Here is a 13,010-nt window from a genome sequence, read left to right as displayed (position 1 = left end):
AAGGGGATCGCAGAGAGGGGAAGGGATTGTCAGAGGGTATCAGAGAGTGTAAGGGGATCTCAGAGAAGGGAAGGGAGTGTCAGAGGGTATCAGAGAGTGTAAGGGGATCTTAGAGAGGCGAAGGGACTTTCAGAGGGTATCAGAGAGTGTAACGGGATCACAGAGAGGGGATGGAACTGTCAGAGAGTATCACAGAGTGTAAGGGTATCTCAGAGGATATCAGAGAGCGTAAGAGGGCTCAGAGAGGGGAAGGGAGTGTCAGAAGGTATCAGACAGTGTAACAGGATCTCAGAGAAGGGAAGGGAGTGTCAGAGGGTATCAGACAGTGTAAGTGGATCTCAGAGAGGGGATGGAACTGTCGGAGGATATCAGAGAGTGCAAGGGGATCTCAGAGAGGGGAAAGGACTGTCGGAGGGTATCAGAGAGTGTAAGGGGATCTCAGAGAGAGGAAAGGACTGTCAGAGGGTATCATAGAGCGTAAGTGGATCTCAGAGAGGGGAAGGGAGTGTCAGAGAGTATCAGAGAGCGTAAGTGGATCTCAGAGAGGGGAAGGGAGTGTTAGAGGGTATCAGAGAGCGTAAGAGGACTCAGGGCGTAACAGTGGGTAAGGAGCATTTTGCGGGTATCAGAGAGTGTAAAGGGCGCTGACAAGGTTCAAAAAGGATAATGGACTCTCGGACCATATCGGAGAAGATGAGGAGCTCAGGGAGAATCAAATCAGGTAAGGGGGTCTCCGGAGGTATCAGAGAGGCGAATGGATCCAGAGTTGTCATCTTCTAAATCTTACATTTTGTAGGCATCAACACATTTAATAACAGCGAAAAATGAAGCCGGTTGAACCGATAATCTGTCCGTGTCCCATGTGGAGGGAATGAGAAGATAGAATCGGGAGGGACTGGATATTTGGCAACGCTCACGGTTTCCTTTCACACAGCTCAGTGTTGTGTCTGTTCAGATAACTGGATTTCATGAACTGGAGATAAGAGGTCGCACTTTGGACCTTTTATCACCCAGTTTGAGAAATAAAACACAAAACGCCCAGCGTGGGGCTCGAACCCACGACCCTGAGATTAAGAGTCTCATGCTCTACCAGACTGAGCTAGTCAGGCCGCCTTCAATGTCTTTTCCCATCCTATTATTGTAGAGAGGCAGCTGTTGATTTTGCTGCAGGGGTTCAGTTTGTCTGACAATCCCAGCGTCGCTCCTTCTGCACACTCGCTTTTCATTCTGGAGTCAGTCTGATGCCTTTTCCCCGTCCTCCAGCACCGCGCTGAGCAGGAGAGGAACATCGAGACAGGAGAGGGCCACTCAGCCCCTCTTCCTGCTGTGCCATTCAATTAGATCATGAGGTGGTCTGTAACTCAACTCTATTTCCCCGCATTGGAAACATATCCCTTGGGACCCGAACCGAAAAAAGATCTGTCAATATCAGTCTTGTAAATTTGAATTGAGCCTCAATCCACATCCTTTTGGCCGAGAGAGTTCCAGCTTTCGGCCGTATTTTGTTTGCGAAAGTGATTCCTGATTTCTCGCCTCATTAATCGAGCACTAATTTCAAGATTAAGCCCCCTCATTATGCATTCCGCCAACAGAGAAAGAGGAAAAAAGGCCGCCAAAGGATCTGTGGATTTTAATTCTAACGCTACCCCATCTGAGCTATTTCTGTATTCTGTACATGCAATGTTTTATTTTTCTTTGAAAATCACATAAACGTAGATGCGATTTCCCTCTCGGTGAACAGAGTGCTTCGGAGTAATGAGAGCGAACAAACCGTGGATCTGATCCTTAACACAGACTGGTAGATCCACATGTGGAATTAAATCGCACTTGGGTAGCAGAGAGGTTAATGGCTCCTGAGAATGAACCAGGGAGTCTAAGGGTTTATTAGTGTGGATCCGGTGGGGCAACGGGATCCCAGAGGCTGTCAGGGAATCAAAGGGCTTCTCAGGGGTTATCAAGGGGTGTGAGGCTATGAGGTATCAAAGAGTTTACGGCACTCTCAGAAGTTATCAGAGAGGGCAAGGGACTGCCAGATGTTATCAGAGAGGGCAAGGGACTGCCAGATGTTATCAGAGAGGGCAAGGGACTGCCAGATGTTATCAGAGAGGGCAAGGGACTGCCAGATGTTATCAGGGAGAGTCAGGGTGTGTCAGTGGGTAAGGGGCCCTCCGAGCGTATCAGAAAATGGAAAGGGCACGGAGGAGGTATCAAGATAACAGAGAGGGAGAGAAAACGCTCCTGAAACCCGGGACTGAACCCTTCAGATCTTCAGTCTGACTGAGTTATTTCGGTGTTCTGGACATCCCGGAAATTCACTCGAGGGTCTGTTAGAATCGCAACAAAACTCTTCCCACAATCGCAGCCTCTAAACCTCCACCCAGGACTTTCAATGGTGCAACTTTGATGAACTTCTGCTACTTTTTAATTTGTTCTCAGCAGTAACTGTTCACATCCTTTATCTGGCCCATGACATGGCATCTAGAAGAAAATGTCGATTGCAGCTTCACTGAAGCGGGGACGCTTTGCACTCGTAAAAAAATCATACGCGAAAGAGACGGTTTGAGCGAGGTGACACCAGGCCAGAGCAAAGGTCAGTTAATGTTTGCCGAGTGGCGAGAGGGAGAATTTTGGAACTTCGGTGCGGTTGCACTGTGACTTTCACAGATCTGCTTGGAGCGATATTCCCTTGAATTCATCACCTACAGGGACAATTTGATTCTCAGTTCCGGTTTTCTCCTGGTGCGTTTCTGAGATATAAAAAAATGAATGGATGATATCAACCTGAACCTCGTCATGGACACGCTACAGACTCAAAGCTCAGCACAACTCCAATCTGTTTCAGTTGGAAATTGTTTCCCAGGGATGGACAGTAATGCGCTGTCTGAGGCTGCATTCGCTGCTTTCCGCCGGCAGCGGGTGATTGGAGAGAGCGGGGCCGGACAATGTCGCTGCTGTCACGGCCTCACTCACTCGGGGAGCTGGGGAAACAGCGAAAAACTGATGGGTTTGATGCTGCGTCAAAAATGCGGCTGAGAACTGCTTTTGTTAACTGAGGAAGCGCTGCAGGATCCTTTAACGATCTCTCACAAATAAACTGAAACCTGTCGGAAGGTGAATAATATTTCACTTTAATCGTGAGCCCTCCTTTTGAACCTTGTCTGTCAAGAAGTATTTCGATCACCATCAAGCCATTCTCGGTTTTTTGGATATTGTTCAGATACCTGTTATCCAGCGGCAGGTGGAATATCAGCCGCGCTCAGCTGGCAATGTTTCCGGTACATTTTTCTGTAAACAGAACACACATTCGAAACCTGGAAATGCGAAACAACGAATTTTAAGGTAAAAGCTCCCTATTGTCCCCGGGTGGGCTCGAACCACCAAACTTTACAGTTAATAACCAAACGCGCTAACCAATTGTACCACAGTGGCCATCTTGAGCCATTAACTCACCGAGCTACCGTTTCAGCTTGCAGCGATCAATGTAACAGCTGTCTGACCATCAGTTTACTTTTCCAAAATAAAGGGTGTGCAGTTTGCACGAGTGAAAATCGGTGCCGTCTTCTTTCTGAACATCAAACTCCCCTTGCCCCTAAATGCCTGTATGTTGGAAGACTCGCTCCCCCAGTCGGAGAGAGGATTGATTTTTCGAGCTGTGATTCACCATTCTCTGTCCCAGTATTGCAGAAAATGAGATGAGATGAAATGAGCAGGTCCAACGAGCAGGTCTGTGACACGACACGGTGTCTACGATGTTGTCTCTTGCACTTACAGTAAAGCGGACGGCAGTTTTCACTCTTAAACCAGGAACTATGATGTTAAGAAAGTGTGTGGCCGAGAAAGACTTGATTTCAGCGCGGTGACACTGGGCCAGAGTAAAGTTCAGTTAATGTGATTGCCGAGTGGGGAGAGGGTGGATTTGGAACTCCTGTGCGGCTGCGCTGCGCATTGTCCAGATCTGCTTGGAGCGATATTCACTTCAATTCATCACTGACAGGGACAGTTTGATTCTAAGTTTCTTTTCCCCGGTGCTTGGTGAGATTTCAAAATTGAAAGCGGCCCATACCGACCCCAAACTCGTCACTTGCAATCTGACAGATTCAAGGCCGTCACACTCTTCACCAGTGAGATGAAAGCGGAGAGCGATTTCACGGTCGAATACAATGGGGAACAAAACTCAATCAATGAAAGTGCAGGTCATTGAGGGGCCTTTAAAGTCCTGATTGTTTGAACTGAACTTCTTCCCAAAGCGTTTGAGAGTCACGTGGGGCGATTTGGGGACTTCTTTTCCCTCTTTGCAAAATCTTCAACCACAGTTCAAGATCAAAAGTCGAGGGCAGAATGAGACGCCTTCCTGAAAATTGGGAACCAGAGAAGCAGATTTGAGAAAAAGCAGATGAAACATTCATTCCGGAACGATCCAGAATCCGATCAGCTCGAACAGCAACGGTTACCCCGTGATTTGGACACTCAGCCTTCTGGTGGCGGAATAAATAATGTAGACAGAAGCAGGAAGTTGAAAAGTCGGAATTGATAAATTAAGTGAGTGGGTAAAACTGTGGCAAATAGAGTTCAATGTGGGGGAGAGCGAGGTCATCCACTTTAAATCTAAGATCAATCAGTGTATTTTCTAAATGGTGATAAACGAGGAACTGTGGAGGAACAGAGAGATTTTTGGTCCATGTACAGAAACCGCTACCAACCGGCGCACAGGTACGAAAATTAATTAAACAGCCGAATGTGCCATTCGGACAGCCGGTTAGTTCATTTGCATCGAGTTTACCGTAATATCATGATCACGGATTCGATTCTTGTAATTTACTTTATTTATTTCGGGTTTTTTAACTTTTAAATCGAAGCTTCACAAACAGGTCCACAGACAAATTCACGGGGACAGTTTATTGAATAACATCCATTATAACTTTGCCCCTGGGCCGGAGAAACACGTCTTTCTTTTTATTTGTCTTTCTCCGGTTTGCAGGTAAATGTTTAACTCGCAGCCTGTTCCCATTAATGATCATCAGCAGCAACAGACAGACAGAGCGGGCCTGACCGCCCCGAGATGTGGAAAAGGCATCAGTTCAGGACAAATGCATCAAATCAAATAGTCACCCGGCACCGAGAGACAAAACCAAGAGAAAAAGGCAGAAGGTAACAGAGAAATAAAAACCAAATACAGACGATATAAATATTTCCCATCCTTGATGTCTCTCTATTCCATCCCCAATCCTTCAGTGGCGGGGATCAAATTTCACTGTAAATAAATGCGAGAATCGAAGCGAGGAAGAAGAAACGAAACAACCAAAAACTGCCGAAACTCGGGATTGAACCAAGGACCTTTAGATCTTCAGTCTAACGCTCTCCCAACTGAGCTATTTCGGCCCCATATCAAAAAGTTCCTTTATTTCATTGTCTTGGAAGAAAATATAACCCCAGGTGGAATTGCCCCTCCTGTTTATTCCTCAATTCATATAAAAACATCGCACTCATGGAGATGCACCCACGGTTCATATATAAAATTCACACTCATCGATACACTCCCACAGGTCATCTATAAATATCGCACACATATATACAAACCCACAGTTGGTTTCTAAAAATCGCTGTCATACATAAACTCACAAAGTTTATAAATCAGCAGCGCACTCACACATCCACACCCAGTTTATAGGAGGGAGATCGGTACCGACCGCCAATGGAGCTCTCAGAGTTGGAGAGGCGGAAGCAACAGCGACCGAACAAACTCTGGATCTCATCCTTAACACAGACCGGTCGATCCACCTGTGAAGTTACACCGCACTTTGTTCGCAGGGACGGTAACGGGTTCTGAGAAGGCATCAGGGCGTCTAATGGCTTCTTAGTGGCGAGGCTTTGGGGCAAGGGCATCTCAGAGAGGGAAAGGGACAGTCAGAGGGCATCAGAGAGTGTAACGGGGCTCAGAGAGGGGAAGGGACAGTCAGAGGGTATCAGAGAGTGTAACGGGGCTCAGAGAGGGGAAGGGACAGTCAGAGGGTATCAGAGAGTGTAACGGGGCTCAGAGAGGGGAAGGGACAGTCAGAGGGCATCAGAGAGTGTAACGGGGCTCAGAGAGGGGAAGGGACAGTCAGAGGGCATCAGAGAGTGTAACGGGGCTCAGAGAGGGGAAGGGACAGTCAGAGGGTATCAGAGAGTGTAACGGGGCTCAGAGAGGGGAAGGGACAGTCAGAGGGTATCAGAGAGTGTAACGGGGCTCAGAGAGGGGAAGGGGCAGTCAGAGGGCATCAGAGAGTGTAACGGGGCTCAGAGAGGGGAAGGGGCAGTCAGAGGGTATCAGAGAGTATATTGAGATCTCGCACAGGGGAAGCACTGCCAGAGGGTATCAGAGAGTGTAAGGACGCTCAGGGTGTATCAGTGGGTGAGGGGCACTCAGCGGGTGTCAGAGAGTGTAAAGGGCGCTGACAAGGTTCAAAGAGGATAATGGACTCTCTGAGGGTATCAGAGAAGATGAGGAGCTCAGGGAGAATCAAAGAGGGTAAGGTGGGCTCAGGAGGTATCAGAGAGGCGAATGGATCCAGAGTTGGCATCTTCTAAATATTACACTTCCTAACCATCAACATTTTTAATAACAGCAAAAATGAATCCTATTGAAACGGTATCTGCCGTGTCCCATGTGGAGGGAATGAGAAGATAGAATCGGGAGGGACTGGATATTTGGCAACGCTCACGGTTTCCTTTCACACAGCTCAGTGTTGTGTCTGTTTATATAACTGGATTTCTTGAACTGGAGATAACAGGTTGCACTTTGAACCTTTCATCACCCACTGTGAAAAGTAGAACACAAAACGCCCAATGTGTGGTTTAAACCCACGCCCCTGAGATTAGGAATTTCGTGCTTTACCGACTGAGCTAGCCGGGCCAGCGGCAGGGCTCCTTCCCATCCTATTATTGCAGAGAGGCGGGTGGTGAGGTTGCTGTCGGGGTTCAGTTTGTCCGACAATCCCAAGGTGGCTGAATCTGAACACCCGCTTTTCATTCTGGAGTCGGTCTGATGCCTCTTACCAGTCGTCCAGCCCCGCACTGAGCAGGAGACGAACATCGGGACAGGAGAAGACCATTCAGCCCCTCGAACCTCGTGTCCCATTCAATTAGATCATGAAGTGATCAGTAATTCAACTCTGTTTCCCTGCCTTGGACTCAAATCCCATGGGACCCGAACAGAAAAAAGATCGATGAATATCAGATTGAAAATTTGAATTGAGCCTCAATCCACATCCTTTTGGCCGAGAGAGTTCCAGCTTTCGGCCGGATTTTGTTTGCGAAAGTGATTCCTGATTTCTCGCCTCATTAATCGAGCACTAATTTCAAGATTAAGCCCCCTCATTATGCATTCCGCCAACAGAGAAAGAGGAAAAAAGGCCGCCTTAAGCGGAGATTGAACAAAGGATCTGTGGATTTTAATTCTAACGCTACCCCATCTGAGCTATTTCTGTTTTCTGTACATGCAATGTTTTATTTTTCTTTGAAAATCACATAAACGTTGATGCGATTTCCCTCTCGGTGAACAGAGTGCTTCGGAGTAATGAGAGCGAACAAACCGTGGATCTGATCCTTAACGCAGACTGGCAGATCCACATGTGGAATTAAATCGCACTTGGGTAGCAGAGAGGTTAATGGCTCCTGAGAATGAATCAGGGAGTCTAAGGGTTTATTAGTGTGGATCCGGTGGGGCAACGGGAATCAAAGGGCTTCTCAGGGGTTATCAAGGGGTGTGAGGCTATGAGGTATCAAAGAGTTTACGGCACTCTCAGAAGTTATCAGGGAGGGCAAGGGACTGCCAGATGTTATCAGGGAGGGCAAGGGACTGCCAGATGTTATCAGGGAGGGCAAGGGACTGCCAGATGTTATCAGGGAGAGTCAGGGTGTGTCAGTGGGTAAGGGGCCCTCCGAGAGTATCAGAAAATGGAAAGGGCACGGAGGAGGTATCAAGATAACAGAGAGGGAGAGAAAACGCTCCTGAAACCCGAGACTGAACCCTTTAGATCTTCAGTCTGACTGAGTTATTTCGGTGCTCTGGACATCCCGGAAATTCACTCGAGGGTCTGTTAGAATCGCAACAAAACTCTTCCCACAATCGCAGCCTCTAAACCTCCACCCAGGACTTTCAATGGTGCAACTTTGATGAACTTCTGCTACTTTTTAATTTGTTCTCAGCAGTAACTGTTCACATCCTTTATTTGGCCCATGACATGGCATCTAGAAGAAAATGTCGATTGCAGCTTCACTGAAGCGGGGGACGCTTTGCACTCGTAAAAAAATCATACGCGAAAGAGACGGTTTGAGCGAGGCGACACCAGGCCAGAGCAAAGGTCAGTTAATGTTTGCCGAGTGGCGAGAGGGAGAATTTGGAACTTCTGTGCGGTTGCACTGTGACTTTCACAGATCTGCTTGGAGCGGTATTCCCTTGAATTCATCACCTACAGGGACAATTTGATTCTCAGTTCCGGTTTTCTCCTGGTGCGTTTCTGAGATATAAAAAAATGAATGGATGATATCAACCTGAAACTCGTCACGGACACGCTACAGACTCAAAGCTCAGCACAACTCCAATCTGTTTCAGTTGGAAATTGTTTCCCAGGGATGGACAGTAATGCGCTGTCTGAGGCTGCATTCGCTGCTTTCCGCCGGCAGCGGGTGATTGGAGAGAGCGGGGCCGGACAATGTTGCTGCTGTCACGGCCTCACTCACTCGGGGAGCTGGGGAACAGCGAAAAACTGATGGGTTTGATGCTGCGTCAAAAATGCGGCTGAGAACTGCTTTTGTTAACTGAGGAAGCGCTGCAGGATCCTTTAACGATCTGTCACAAATAAACTGAAACCTGTCGGAGGGTGAATAATATTTCACTTTAATCGTGAGCCCTCCTTTTGAACCTTGTCTGTCAAGAAGTATTTCGATCACCTTCAAGCCATTCTCGGTTTTTTGGATATTGTTCAGATACCTGTTATCCAGCGGCAGGTGGAATATCAGCCGCGCTCAGCTGGCAATGTTTACGGTACATTTTTCTGTGAACAGAACACACATTTGAAACCTGGAAATGCGAAACAACGAATTTTCAGGTAAAAGCTCCCTATTGTCTCCGGGTGGGCTCGAACCACCAACCGTTACAGTTAATAACCGGACGCGCTAACCAATTGCACCACAGTGCACACAGCAGTGGCTTCCTTGAACCACTAATTCACCGAGCTACCGTTTCAGCTTGCAGCGCCCAATGTCACAGCTGTCTGACCATCAGTTTACTTTTCCAAAATAAAGGGTGTGCAGTTTGCACGAGTGAAAATCGGTGCCGTCTTCTTTCTGAACATCAAACTCCCCTTGGCCCTAAATGCCTGTATGTTGGAAGACTCGCTCCCCCAGTCGGAGAGAGGATTGATTTCTCGAGCTGTGATTCACCATTCTCTGTTCCAGTATTGCAGAAAATGAGATGAGATGAAATGAGCAGGTCCAACGAGCAGGTCTGTGACACTACACGGTGTCTACAAAGTTGTCTCTTGCACTTACAGTGAAGCGGACGGCAGTTTTCACTCTTAAACCAGTAACTATGATGTTAAGAAAGTATGTGGCCGAGAAAGACTTGATTTCAGCGCGGTGACACTGGGCCAGAGTAAAGTTCAGTTAATGCGATTGCCGAGTGGGGAGAGGGTGGATTTGGAACTCCTGTGCGGCTGCGCTGCGCATTGTCCAGATCTGCTTGGAGCGATATTCACTTCAATTCATCACTGACAGGGACAGTTTGATTCTAAGTTTCTTTTCTCTGGTGCTTGGTGAGATTTCAAAATTGAAAGCGGCCCATACCGACCCCAAACTCGTCACTTACAATCTGACAGATACAAGGCCCTCACACTCTTCACTTCAGTGAGATGAAAATCGAGAGCGATTTCACGGTCGAATACAATGGCGAACAAAACTCAATCAAAGAAAGTGCAGGTCATTGAGGTGCCTTTAAAGTCCTGATTGTTTGAACTGAACTTCTTCCCAAAGCGTTTGAGATTCACGTGGGGCGATTTGGGGACTTCTTTTCCCTCTTTGCAAAATCTTCAACCACAGTTCAAGATCAAAAGTCGAGGGCAGAATGAGACGCCTTCCTGAAAATTGGGAACCAGAGAAGCAGATTTGAGTGCAAGGTTCTGTTTATTGAGAAAAAGCAGATGAAACATTCATCCCGGAACGATCCAGAATCCGATCAGCTCGAAAAGCAACGGTTACCCCGTGATCTGGACACTCAGCCTTCTGGTGGCGGAATAAATAATGTAGATAGAAGCAGGAAGTTGAAAAGTGGGAATTGATAAATTAAGTGAGTGGGCAAAACTGCGGCAAATAGAGTTCAATGTGGGGGAGAGCGAGGTCATCCACTTTAAATCTAAGATCAATCAGTGTATTTTCTGAATGGTGAGAAACTAGGAACTGTGGAGGAGCAGAGAGATTTTTGGTCCATGTACAGAAACCGCTCCCAACCAGCGCACAGGAACAAAAATTAATTAAACAGCCGAATGTGCCCTTCGTCCGGCCGGTTAGTTCATTTGCATAGAGTTTACCGTAATATCATGATCACGGATTCGATTCTTGTAATTTACTTTATTTATTTCGGGTTTTTTAACTTTTAAACCCAAGCTTTACAAACAGGTCCACAGAGAAATTCCCGGGGACAGTTTATTGAATAACATCCATTGTAACTTTACCCCTGGGCCGGAGAAACACGTCTTTCTTTTTATTTGTCTTTCTCCGGTTTGCAGATAAATATTTAACTCGCGGCCTGTTCCCATTAATGATCATCAGCAGCAACAGACAGACAGAGCGGGTCTGACCGCCCCGAGATGGGGAAAAGGCATCAATTTCGAACAAAATGCATCAAATCAAATAGTCACCCGGCACCGAGAGAGACAAAACCAAGAGAAAAAGGCAGAAGGTAACAGAGAAATAAAAACCAAATACAGACGATATAAATATTTCCCATCCTTGATGTCTCTCCATTCAATCCCCAATCCTTCAGTGGCGGGGATCAAATTTCACTGTAAATAAATGCGAGAATCGACCCAAAGAAGAAGAAACTAAACAACCAAAAACTGCCGAAACTCGGGATTGAACCAAGGACCTTTAGATCTTCAGTCTAACGCTCTCCCAACTGAACTATTTCGGCCCCACATCAAAATGTTCCTTTATTTCATTGTCTTGGAACAAAACATAACCCCAGGTGGAATTGCCCCTCCTGTTCATTCCTCAATTCATATAAAAACATCGCACTCATATATACACACCCACAGTTCATATATAAATATCACACTCATCGATACACTCCCACAGGTCATCTATAAATATCGCACACAGATATACAAACCCACAGTTGATATATAAAAATCGCTGTCATACATAAACTCACAAAGTTTATAAATCAGCAGCGCACTCACACATCCACACCCAGTTTATAGGAGGAAGATCGGTACCGACCGCCGATAGAGCTCTCGGAGTTGGAGAGGCGGAAGCAACAGCGACCGAACAAACTCTGGATCTCATCCTTAACACAGACCGGTAGATCCACCTGCGAAGTTACACCGCACTTTGATATCAGAGACGGTAACGGGTTCTGAGAAGGCATCAGGGCGTCTAATGGCTTCTTCGTGGCGATGCACTGGGGCAAAGTAATCTCAGAGAGGGGAAGGGGCAGTCAGAGGGTATCAGAGAGTGTAACGGGATCACAGAGAGGGGATGGAACTGTCAGAGAGTATCACAGAGTGTAAGGGTATCTCAGAGGATATCAGAGAGCGTAAGAGGGCTCAGAGAGGGGAAGGGAGTGTCAGAAGGTATCAGACAGTGTAACAGGATCTCAGAGAAGGGAAGGGAGTGTCAGAGGGTATCAGACAGTGTAAGTGGATCTCAGAGAGGGGATGGAACTGTCGGAGGATATCAGAGAGTGCAAGGGGATCTCAGAGAGGGGAAAGGACTGTCGGAGGGTATCAGAGAGTGTAAGGGGATCTCAGAGAGAGGAAAGGACTGTCAGAGGGTATCATAGAGCGTAAGTGGATCTCAGAGAGGGGAAGGGAGTGTCAGAGAGTATCAGAGAGCGTAAGTGGATCTCAGAGAGGGGAAGGGAGTGTTAGAGGGTATCAGAGAGCGTAAGAGGACTCAGGGCGTAACAGTGGGTAAGGAGCATTTTGCGGGTATCAGAGAGTGTAAAGGGCGCTGACAAGGTTCAAAAAGGATAATGGACTCTCGGACCATATCGGAGAAGATGAGGAGCTCAGGGAGAATCAAATCAGGTAAGGGGGTCTCCGGAGGTATCAGAGAGGCGAATGGATCCAGAGTTGTCATCTTCTAAATCTTACATTTTGTAGGCATCAACACATTTAATAACAGCGAAAAATGAAGCCGGTTGAACCGATAATCTGTCCGTGTCCCATGTGGAGGGAATGAGAAGATAGAATCGGGAGGGACTGGATATTTGGCAACGCTCACGGTTTCCTTTCACACAGCTCAGTGTTGTGTCTGTTCAGATAACTGGATTTCATGAACTGGAGATAAGAGGTCGCACTTTGGACCTTTTATCACCCAGTTTGAGAAATAAAACACAAAACGCCCAGCGTGGGGCTCGAACCCACGACCCTGAGATTAAGAGTCTCATGCTCTACCAGACTGAGCTAGTCAGGCCGCCTTCAATGTCTTTTCCCATCCTATTATTGTAGAGAGGCAGCTGTTGATTTTGCTGCAGGGGTTCAGTTTGTCTGACAATCCCAGCGTCGCTCCTTCTGCACACTCGCTTTTCATTCTGGAGTCAGTCTGATGCCTTTTCCCCGTCCTCCAGCACCGCGCTGAGCAGGAGAGGAACATCGAGACAGGAGAGGGCCACTCAGCCCCTCTTCCTGCTGTGCCATTCAATTAGATCATGAGGTGGTCTGTAACTCAACTCTATTTCCCCGCATTGGAAACATATCCCTTGGGACCCGAACCGAAAAAAGATCTGTCAATATCAGTCTTGTAAATTTGAA

The 13,010-nt window shown here is 47.1% G+C and overlaps 4 non-coding genes across 4 annotated transcripts; all 4 read right to left on the bottom strand.

Annotated features, from left to right (window-relative positions):
- Positions 1-1,035: 1,035 nt before the first annotated feature.
- trnak-cuu (transfer RNA lysine (anticodon CUU)) lies at positions 1,036-1,109 on the bottom strand. Its single transcript has one exon. It is a non-coding gene; the product is annotated as a tRNA-Lys (tRNA).
- A 4,197-nt stretch (positions 1,110-5,306) lies between these two features.
- Positions 5,307-5,379, bottom strand: trnaf-gaa (transfer RNA phenylalanine (anticodon GAA)). The gene has a single exon. It is a non-coding gene; the product is annotated as a tRNA-Phe (tRNA).
- Positions 5,380-11,094: 5,715 nt separating this feature from the next.
- On the bottom strand, positions 11,095-11,167 carry trnaf-gaa (transfer RNA phenylalanine (anticodon GAA)). Its single transcript has one exon. It is a non-coding gene; the product is annotated as a tRNA-Phe (tRNA).
- A 1,431-nt stretch (positions 11,168-12,598) lies between these two features.
- Positions 12,599-12,672, bottom strand: trnak-cuu (transfer RNA lysine (anticodon CUU)). The gene has a single exon. It is a non-coding gene; the product is annotated as a tRNA-Lys (tRNA).
- Positions 12,673-13,010: the final 338 nt, after the last annotated feature.

This window comes from Heptranchias perlo, unplaced genomic scaffold, assembly GCF_035084215.1.
Source record: "Heptranchias perlo isolate sHepPer1 unplaced genomic scaffold, sHepPer1.hap1 HAP1_SCAFFOLD_590, whole genome shotgun sequence".
Taxonomy (NCBI): domain Eukaryota; kingdom Metazoa; phylum Chordata; class Chondrichthyes; order Hexanchiformes; family Hexanchidae; genus Heptranchias; species Heptranchias perlo.
This window is presented reverse-complemented; position numbering and strand designations above follow the sequence as displayed.